Source organism: Dromiciops gliroides, chromosome 3 (assembly GCF_019393635.1).
Source record: "Dromiciops gliroides isolate mDroGli1 chromosome 3, mDroGli1.pri, whole genome shotgun sequence".
NCBI lineage: Eukaryota > Metazoa > Chordata > Mammalia > Microbiotheria > Microbiotheriidae > Dromiciops > Dromiciops gliroides.
In genome coordinates this window covers 99,048,519-99,059,544 of record NC_057863.1, presented here as the reverse complement: position 1 = coordinate 99,059,544, position 11,026 = coordinate 99,048,519, and the positions used below count along the sequence as shown (strand labels likewise).

Here is an 11,026-nt window from a genome sequence, read left to right as displayed (position 1 = left end):
AATCCAATAAAACAAAAAAGTTACAACTTGAATAAGTAAACAACCTCCCCCCCCCAACAACAACAACAACAAAAAGTCATTCAACCCTGTTTGCTTCAGTCACTAATCAGTAAAATGAGTTGGATAAGGAAATGGCAAATCACACCAGGCACACCCCATGTAGGGTTACAAAGAATCACACATGATTGAAAAATGACTCAAAATAATCTATTCTCCTCAAATGAAAGCTATTCACTTCAACCTTCTAACATCCTTTACTATATGCATGATTTGAAATTAGCTACTTGGGCATCTATGTTGGATAGTAACTAGAACACCAGACCTAGATTCCTGGGTTCAATATTGGCCTCAGACACTTACTAGCTGTCTGACCCTGGATAAGTCACTTAAGCCTGTTTTCCTCAGTTCTTCATCTGTAAAATGAGCTATTGAAGGAAATGGCTAACTACTTCTGCATCTTTGTTAAGAAAAACCCATGACTAAAATGACTAAACACCACCAATATAATTTGGTATAGCTATTCAATATGTCTTTCAATTCAATAAACATAAATTTTACTAAGTACCTATTATGTGCCAGGCATTGTGCTAAGTGCTGGGGATATAAACTAGAAAATAAAAAGATAGACTGACTGTCTTCAAGAAGATAATCTAATGGGGGAACACAACACACAAAAGGAAGCTGTAAATCATATTTCTTTCACTCTATTTCATGAAGATCAGACCAAGTAGAGCTACAGTTGGACAGTGCAGTGAGAATCTCAGAGAATATGTAGTATTTATTAGAATAATTACCTATCTTTACTACCAGGAAGACCGCATATCCTCATTTGTTTGGAATTTGACAAATAGCTGCCTCCAGTATCCATTGACAGGGAGTTACCAACTACTACTAATCACTTCTTTCTTTGGTCTTTACTGGATGAGTTATTTCTTTAAAGTGTCAATGACTGCATATCATCATTTGTTAGACAATGGTAGCTAATTCTGCTTTGGAACAGCTATTTATCTACTCCTAAGGATGAGTATTAAGTCTCTTCTTTAGCTCCAAAGGAAAAAAAATATTCCTTCTTCCTCTCTCCCCTGCTTAATAACAACAGATCCATAAGCTTCTAGAGTCATATGACTTCATTTTTTTTTCTTTCTTTTTTCCTTTTTTTCTGTTTCTTTCTTGCTCTACCTTCTAACATCTCACTAGAGGCTCAAAGTGAGGGATAATACAAATAAACAAAACTTTAAAAAAAAATCCCTGTGGCATCTTTAAACTATACACACTAACCAAATTTATTTTTGTCATCTAATGCACATGCCAAGTTCTTTCCAAAACCCCCCTTTTTAGAATTATTCAATTAATTGGTAAAATAACAAACTGTATATGTAGAACATTGACATATTGTACGTAATAGGTTGTATCAAGCAAAAATCTTTTATCTCTCCATGTCTTTGTACTATCAGTGAGTCCTAAATGTGATTGGAATTGACTTGATTGAATCATGAGACTTTCATTTCATAAGTGATTTTATAGAATTTTGATAAAAGAGATGGTCCTTTGATTTGTTACACCCTGCCAGGTGGCACATTAAATAATTAGGTTGCTCACTGTGAGGCAGATGGGTCATTCAAACCTCATCCTATGTTATATACACCTAACCCAACTATACTCAAATCTTAGGGAATCCCTTTAAGCAATAATAATGAATTTACTTTCATAAGACTTAAAGTCTCTAAGTCCCATTATTAGGTTATTGAATCATATTTCCTCTTCTGAAATAAATTCTTTTCTTTTTTTCTCATTCATATGATTTTATTTAACCATTTTAGAAAGAACATTTCAGAGATTCCCAATGTAATAGCCAGAGTTTACTGAGTTCTCCTTAGCAATAACAGGTAGTGTTTTCCTTAATTCTTTACATGTATTTTATATGAAGTAGCATGACTATTATAAGTGATTGCTTAATAGAATAAATATTTGCCTCTCTATGCCCATGGCCCTATGTACTTTTCCAGATGTTATTTCATTTATTTTTTTCAGGTTATTTCTTATTTTCTCAGTTGGATTGTTATTTATTAATCCGTTCATTGTTCTGTTATTTCCTTTAATCCAGTACATAACACAGAGACTGCCATATAGTAGGACTTTAATAAATGTTTATTGATTGAATATCTGTAATATATCTTTTTTTTTTTTTGCAGGGTAATGGGGGTTAAGTGACTTGCCTAGGTTCACACAGCTAGTAAGTGTCAAGTGTCTGAGGCTGGATTTGAATTCAGGTCCTCCTGAATCCAGGGCTGGTGCTTTATCCACTGCGCTACCTAGCTGTCCCCTAAATATTATTTTTTCCTTTTTTTTTGGGGGGGGTGAGGCAATTGGGGTTAAGTGACTTGCCCAGGGTCACACAGCTAGTAAGTGTCAAGTGTCTGCCCTAAGGGCAGCTAGGTGGCACAGTAGATGGAGCACCCGCCCTGGATTCAGGAGGACCTGAGTTCAAATCCAACCTCAGACACTTGACACTTACTAGCTGTGTGAACCTGGGCAAGTCACTTAACCTTCATTGCCCTGCAAAAAACAAAACAAAAACAAAAACAAAATATTGTGATATGGGGAATCTATTAGTTATTTAAAGAAAAGTTAATTTGGCTATCTTTTAAAATGGGTTTTATCTCTTTTTTGGAGTGGCATCCAACTTCAAATTCCTTATGAGATTATATACCTATACATCTACCTATCTACCTACCTACCTACCTACCTACCTACCTATTTGCCTCCCTCCCTCCCTATCATCATCTTTCATTGATAGAATTTTCATGGCAAAAATAAACTTGGATACTGCCAATATCCTGGACTTATTACAACTATGTTCTCTAAGTCTTATAATGAGAATGTTAAGAAATTTTTGAAATTATTTAAAGATGTTTACACAATTTTTTCACCTCTTCCATCTTTCTTTCCCAGTGCTGCCTCCACCCTTTTTTTTGTTTTTTGTTTTTAACATTTTGAATCATTTTTCTTCTTCAATCTCTCAGAAATATAAATAAGGTCCTGGTTTCTACTCTCTCTCTCCCCTTTTTTTTTCTCCCTTTTTGTTAAAGAACCTTCTTGTTTTTATTGTTAGGATCTGGGTTACTTGAGAGGGATGAAACAAGAGGAGTGGGTGGCTCCAATACCCGGCCAGCCTTGTTTCACAGGCTTGTAGGTGTAGAGAATTCGCCCCGGTAGTGTCCAATCATCCCGGGCTTAATTTCAACCTGATTGAAGGTCTTACCATTGCAGACGTCCACCATACTGCCCAACATCTCTGGCAGGATGATCATGTCTCGAAGATGTGTCTTCACGACCTTGGGTTTTTCCATGGGGGGTGCCTCCTTCGTGGCCTTCCTAAGGTGCTTAAGGAGGGAATGCTGCTTGTGTCGCAGATCTGGGTTGAGTCTCAGCGCTGCCGACCGCTGTACAACTGCATGAGATATTCCTAAAACATGTCCTGGAGCTGATCCAGGTCCATGCCGCGGTACGTGAACTTCCGGAAGGTTCGCTTCTTCTTCTGCTCCACTTCTGCCATCTTGTCTGCTGTCAGGAAAAAGCCTGATTTCGACTCTTTGATTAAGTGCTCCTGCTTTTCCCCCTTTCTTCTGGCAGGAAAGGTACTCTCCCCCCGCCCCCCCCCTTTCTTTTTCTTGAAGGAAATTAGTGAATTGATTAGCAACTCTCAAGCTTCAATTGTTGTTTTGTCCTTACTTCGTGATTCTCTATTTTTATTCCTCTTTTAGAGTTTCAATCTGAAATGATTTGTCTCTTTAAGTTACAGACCTATTGGATCTGCACCAAAATTATTTTGTTTAGCAAATAAAAATAAGTAAATAATAAAGCAAATGCTTTAGAGAAGGGAATGAGATTTCTTTGGGACTGTATCACCCAGTTCCTCTGTCACTTTAAAAAAAAGTAACTTTACCATATTTCTGAGCTATCATTTTCCAAAGGGATATAGCAAATACAGTTCCAAGTTGGACCTTGAAAAGGTCCCAACAATATTAATTTGGAAAGCCTCCAAGCTATAGAACAACCCAGATCTTTCTTTATGCACTGACTGCCAGAATCCTGTCTACCCCACACTGTTCTTCTATCAGCTGGTCTGAACTTTATTGTTGTTTCACCATCTGATTATGCAGAACATTTCATTCTCTCTCCTGTTATTTCTAATCCTTCCATGCTCTGCAGCACCAGATGGTAGGTATCCACAGCCAGACCTAGTTAATCTGCATTAGTTTGCCATACATACTCTATTTTTATTACCATTAGAAATACTTTAGATCAAGAAATCAATACTGTAGAATCCTCATAATTAGCACTCCCCAGTGGAAAGCAAAGTCTGCCAATTAAGTGATTATCCAGATTATCAGAAGTTCACTGGAAAAGAGGAGTTTGGCAGCTATTCACTTTACAAGCTACCCTATAGGAGGCAAACAAATCTGAGCTAACAAATCTGTATGCTAAATACTTTATAAGAAGTACCTTGGCAAACCTTGCTTCTTAGATGGCAGTTAAGATATGGAAATGAAAGAATTATACGAATCTACATTTAGAGCTGGCTAGACCTTAGAGACACCAAGTCCCATCCCCCTATTTTTTCAGATGAAGAAATTGAGGTAAGGAGAGATTAATTCTTATACGAGTTCACACAGTTAATAAACGTTAGAGGTAGGAGCTGGACCCAGGTCCTTTGAATTCAAATCTAGAACTCATTACAATTGATCATGTCACCTCTAATATGTATAATTATTGCCTTTATATAGTAAATAAGTGAGCAATTTTTCCTCCTCCCCCTTACTTTTTTTTCTGTCTTCCATTTCTTCAACACTGCAGTTTAGATATGACTACACTGGCTTGGTTACTTTCTCCACTTCCTTTTCATTGTATAAATGTCTGTCAATACCTTTCTATGAATCTTCCCAAAAGGATCTACACCTACATGCTACATGCCTTCTTTTTGTTCTATGGAATGTGTATAAACTTTCATTCAATCTTCTTACATTACTGAACTGCTTCCTTTTTTGATGAGGTGTCTTTCATTATCTTTCGTGCTATGTTTTATTCAACGATCATCCTTCAGAGTTTTCTGTGCCTTGCTCACTCACAAGATGAAACTTTTCATTTTCCTTTTGATTCCCTGAAACTGTAATTCTTATGAGATCATGGCATATGATGATCCTTAGCCATAAAGAAAAAAAGGGGAAGATATTGGCTTTAAAATCTATATCCAGGGGCAACTAGGTGGCACAGTGGATAAAGCACTGGCCCTGGATTCAGGAAAACCCAAGTTCAAATCCATTCTCAGACACTTGACACCAGCTGTGTTACCCTGGGCAAGTCACTTAACCCTCATTGCCCCACCACAAAACAAAACAAACAAAAAAGATACATCCATTTGTAGTCTGGGATAACTAAAAGTACTAGATACTTTCCCAAGTGTAATACAGCTAGATATTCATATATACACACACACACATACATATATGTGTATATATACATATGTTTGTGTGTATTTGGTGTATTTGTGTGTGTATATATATGTATGTGTATATATATATGTATGTGTATGTATATATATATATACATATATATATATATATATATATATATATATACACACATATAAAAATTTTGGGCTCAGCTTTCCTTATGTTTGCAGCAGTAGTAGTAGTAGTTTTAGTAGTAGTAGTAGTAGCAGCAGCAGCAGCAGTAGCAGTAGTAGGAGTAACAGCAACAATAGTGCTATTTATAACAATAAGTAATGTGTTTTTTATAATGCATTAATGAATACAAATAATTTCATCACAAGAAACCAATAAAGCAATTAATAATATTTCACATTGCTATAGAGACTTAAGCTTTACAAAACATGTTCCTCAAAACTTTAAGTAGTTAAGAACTAAACTAAGTAGTTCAAGTATTTTTATATCATTGGACATTTAGGGAAAGTGAGGCCCTGAAAGAAGAAAGGACATAGTTCTGCCTTACATGTGTGATTACTTCTCATACCCTGAGTAATATGTATTCTTCATGTATTTGTTTTTTGCACAGATGAGTTAGAATATCTATTTTGAGTCATTGTGGATCTACTTGAGAAGTTTCTCTGAATGACTTACCATTCAATTAAAGCTTTAAGGTATATAAAGTCTACATATATTCTCTCATTTTATCCTTACTACAAGCCTTACGGGCAGATACTATTTTATGTCCTTTTTTTAAGAAACAGTAGTTGTTGGCAGAATATGAAATGAGGTCAACCTGTCTCTATGGCCAGCACTCTCTCCACTATGGAACCTAGTGGGCTAAATTGGATAGGGTATAGCCTCTGCCTTCATAGAGGTTAGACACTAATTGAAAGATAAGACAACATAGTAGCACAATATTTTACAAAAGTGTCACAAAAACAAATACTGGACTTATATAGTAGAAAGTGTGTCTTACTACAGAAGCACTTGGGTTTTGTTCAGGTTAAGTTAAGCTATAGTTATTGATGGTATTCAATTTAATACTATGGAATTAATTTGCTATGTAGAATCATACTTGTATAAGATCTGCTATAATATTTTCTTTGAAAAACCATGTGAATCACTGTATCTTAGTGCAAAACAGACTCAGAATTATATATATATATATATATATATATATACATGAATATATTTATATATATGCATATATCTATATGTATAGATATAGATATGTAGATATAAAAAGAAAAATATATTACAAGTAGACAGATATAGGTAATAGTATCATAAAAGATTAAAGCTGTATGTGAAACTAGAGATTTCCTAGCCTGGACTCTTCATTTGACACATGAAAAAATTGAAGAGCAATGGTGTGATCAGCATGAGGATCAGAGAAATCAAGCATATAGATACAAGAACTAAGAACATATTCAAAGTATCCCTAGAATTCCTTCATCTATTAATTAATCAATGTATTTATCCATTCATCCATCCATCCATTTATTTATTCACTTATTCATTCCTTCATTTATTTATCTGTTTATCTAGTCCTTTATGTATTAATTTATTGTGATATGCGGAAGTGATACATTTGTCTGGACCTAAGATTTCAGACATACAGGGTGCCCACAATGAAAAAAATTCCCTATAGAAATGGAGATTGGGAATTTTTTGCATATATGTATGCATATATACGCATACGCATACACATACGCATATGCATACATATACATATACATATACATATACATATACATATACATATACATATACATATACATATACATATACATATACATATACACATACACATATACATATGCAGAAAATTCCCAATCTCCATTTATGTGTGTGTGTGTGTGTGTGTGTGTGTGTGTGTGTGTGTGTGTGTGTGTAAAGATTTTCCTGAGGGTTGTAAGGGTTACTTTAAAACATATTGAGTATTATAACTGGTACATTTAAAAGGCAAGATTTGAACATAGCCTTTCCTAATGTTTAGGCCAGCTCTTTATCTATAATGCAACGTTGCCTCTCTTACTCATATGAATATGATTTCAAAAATCCTGGTCATTTCAGTTATAGAATATAACTCACTAGAGTTTCCATAATGTGACTATCACTCCAAGGTAAATACATTCTAAAAATTATTTCCTCAGGATATTTTCTTCACCTTAGCTAGGAGGTATTGATTTCAATTTAAGGAACTGTTGATGTTTTATTCTTCTCCTTTGCCAACATCAGATTATTTCTAAAAATTATGAGTAATCTAACAATGGGAAGTAAGAAAATGTAATTATGCTTATGGCCTAAGTCAAATCACCTAATTCTTGCTTTAAGTATCTGAACATACTAGTGAGGCTAAAGAATTTTAGTACCTATCATATTCATAGAAGTGACCCAATTCTCAAATTTTCTTTCTTAGAAGAACTAACCTGGCCAATGTTTGGTTCATGAATGAGAACAACAAATACATATGTTATTTTACACTCAGTTAATAAGAAGAAATTAGAGGAGCTATATTTCTCTAACACATTTTGTTTCTGAGTTCAAGAATTGAGGTATTATCTCTATTCGCCTAAGAAACACCAGAGACAAACAATGCACTTACCAAAACAAATAAACAAACAAATGAATAAATTCATAGATAAGTAGATAGAGAGTTAAAGAAATAAATGAACAAATACAAAAATAAATTAATAAATAAATGAATGAATGAATGGATAAATGGATAAATAAATAAATGGACCCCACCCTAAAATAATGCAGTATTCTAACATGTCAGAGAAAACTGTAATTTCAATAGTGAGGCACCAAATTATTTCTGTCTCCACTTATTTCAGTGTAAAATTTCCTCTTTATGAACATACACAAACACATACTGTTCACACATAATGTTTTTAAAAATGTTTTATTGGAAAAATAACACTCCATAAATGTGCTGTCAAGACAAATGCGACAATGTATCATTTTTGCCCCATAAAATTCATGAAGTAGCAGGAGCAGCTAACAATGATGATGAATAGAAAACACTGCTGTAGAATACTTAGAAGTAAAAGAGCCATTCCAAATTCACCTTGCCTGAAACAGTGGACAGGTGGGGAACAATAAGTGATAGATCCTCCTTTTGAGCATTGTGTTTGCTAGGCATCTGGTGTTTGAGGTAATACTAAGCTATCTAAATCACTTCCATTAAAAAGGAAAGCAAAGTCTTTTGAACACCTCCATTTTTAAATTATTTTGGCATTAAAATGATATTGTTTTACCCTCTCTCCTCATTTGTTAAGGCATTGCCACAATTATTTGATATATTAGATAGTTAATGATATAATGCAGTAAAAGCTAAAAAGTTTTCTAGTTATATAGCATTGCTCCGGTTGAACTCTGGAATATTTCTATGAAACTTCATTTCTTTTGGTTAGTTTCTTTCTCCATGATGTCAAAGGGAATAATTCTATTTATTTTATGAGTTTGAAGTATAGAGACAAGGAAGGAAACAAGAAAAGAAAGAAAGGAGGTAGTTAAGAAGGAAGGAAGGAAAGAAGGAAGGAAAAGAGAGGAAAGGAGAGGAAAGGAGAAGGGAGACACAGCAAAGAAAGACATGGGGAGGAAAGGAGAGGGGAGACAAGGAAAGGCATGAGAAGAGGGAGGAATGAAGAGAAGGTGGTAAAGCAGCAAAGAAAGAAGACAGGGATAGAGGAATAGATGGAGGGAGAGAAGGAATGAAAAAAGGAAGAGAAAAATGTCTCAGAAGATGAAGATTCAGCATCATTAATTATATCATTGGGGGATAGAAGTATCCCATTAACTTGAAATGGATTCATTATATATTAAATTCTTTGAAAGGTATTCCATGCCAATTTTCATTTTGTTGATGGCACCCTGTCTTTTACAAGGCAGAACCTAGGCAAAGGCTTATTGAATGGAATGAAAGATTATTTCCTTGTAGACATAAACAGTTTTCTTGTGCTGAATATTAGAAACCTGCTACAAAGAGGAAATTATATATATTTATTTATATATGTTTGTTTGTATGTATATATTTATATATGCACATACATATATACACATAAACATGCACGTGTGTGTGTGTGGATATATTACAATCAGAGACACAAAAGTATAATGAGAATTAAGAGAGTTATTACAAAGGTCTATTAGACTACTGAAGAATTGGAAATCATTTCCAAATTGGGGTTCTAGGAAAGCTTCATAGAGGAGGAGGCAAGGCTAGACCTTGAAGTCCTGAATATGACTATTAATAATAGATGAGAGAGGGGGCAGCTAGGTAGCACAGTGGATAGAGCACCAACCCTGGAGTCAGGAGTACTTGAGTTCAAATCCGGCCTCAGACACTTAACAGTTACTAGCTGTGTGACCCTGGGCAAGTCGCTTAACCCCAATTGCCTCATTAAAAAAAATAATAATAATAATAGATGAGAGAGAAAGAGAGAGAGACAGAGAGACAGAGAAAGATAGGACATGTTCTAATGTCATTATTAATATATTATTATATATAATATATAATATATTGTATTAATTATTTATACAATTATACATAATATATACAACATTATAATCGATTATATAATAACCATATTAATATGTTGTTATTAATATATTGTAATAATTGTATTAAAATATTAATATGTTATAATTAATGCTATTCTAATGTATTAGAATGTTCTAATTCTAGGTGCAAGGAATGATTTAGAGCAAGAGCATGGATACATGAGAAAATTGTATATATCTGAGGGAAGGCAAAGAAGTCTGGATTCTATGAAGCATTGAGTACTTGAAGTATGTAATTAGTAGCAATTGAATGCGAAAAAATAATGATCAGAACACACAACAATACTGTGGAGAGTGCCATCTTGTATTCATATACCTGTGCTGAAGAAAGCTATTTTCTGACAATTTTGGTGGAGGTTATTTAAACTAGCCATTTTTCATTCATCCCACTATGCTAAAAGATTGTGAATTTCCAAGAATTCCTACACTATGTTAGCACAGGAGCCATCACACAAAAATTCCTAGCTGTCTTAGCTTCAGCACCACTAGAGCTCTTCTAAAAAACACTGGAAAAACACTCAACTGAGGATGATATATAAGAGATACTTGTTCAGGAACCAGTTGCGCTGGTTTTGCTATGAGGTCCCTACCAAAATGCTAATTCTATAATTCTCATTGGACATTAAGTAGAAGATTAATTTTCAGCTGGAGTCTGAAACTAGGAAGAAAGTTGTGAATGGAAAAAATATGTAATGTCTTCAGAGAGGTGATATTCAGAGAAAAAACAATCAAGGCAGATAGTATATGAGATCTCTGAATTATAAAGTCTATATACCATAATGATTAAGGTACAAAACTGAAGTTACAAAAACTGGTCATCTCTAATGACATCTGTTTTTATATTCTTTTGTTCTTGTAACAGTTTCTCAGTTGAAATAAAGATGCAAATCAGGGAGAATGGAGCATTTAATTTGGTAGCAGCTGTATTTCTTCATATTGTTCACAGATGGGATACAAACAGCAACAGG

The 11,026-nt window shown here is 34.3% G+C and overlaps 1 pseudogene; it reads right to left on the bottom strand.

Moving 5' to 3' along the window:
- Nucleotides 1-3,120: 3,120 nt before the first annotated feature.
- Nucleotides 3,121-3,568, bottom strand: LOC122750831 (annotated as a pseudogene).
- Nucleotides 3,569-11,026: the final 7,458 nt, after the last annotated feature.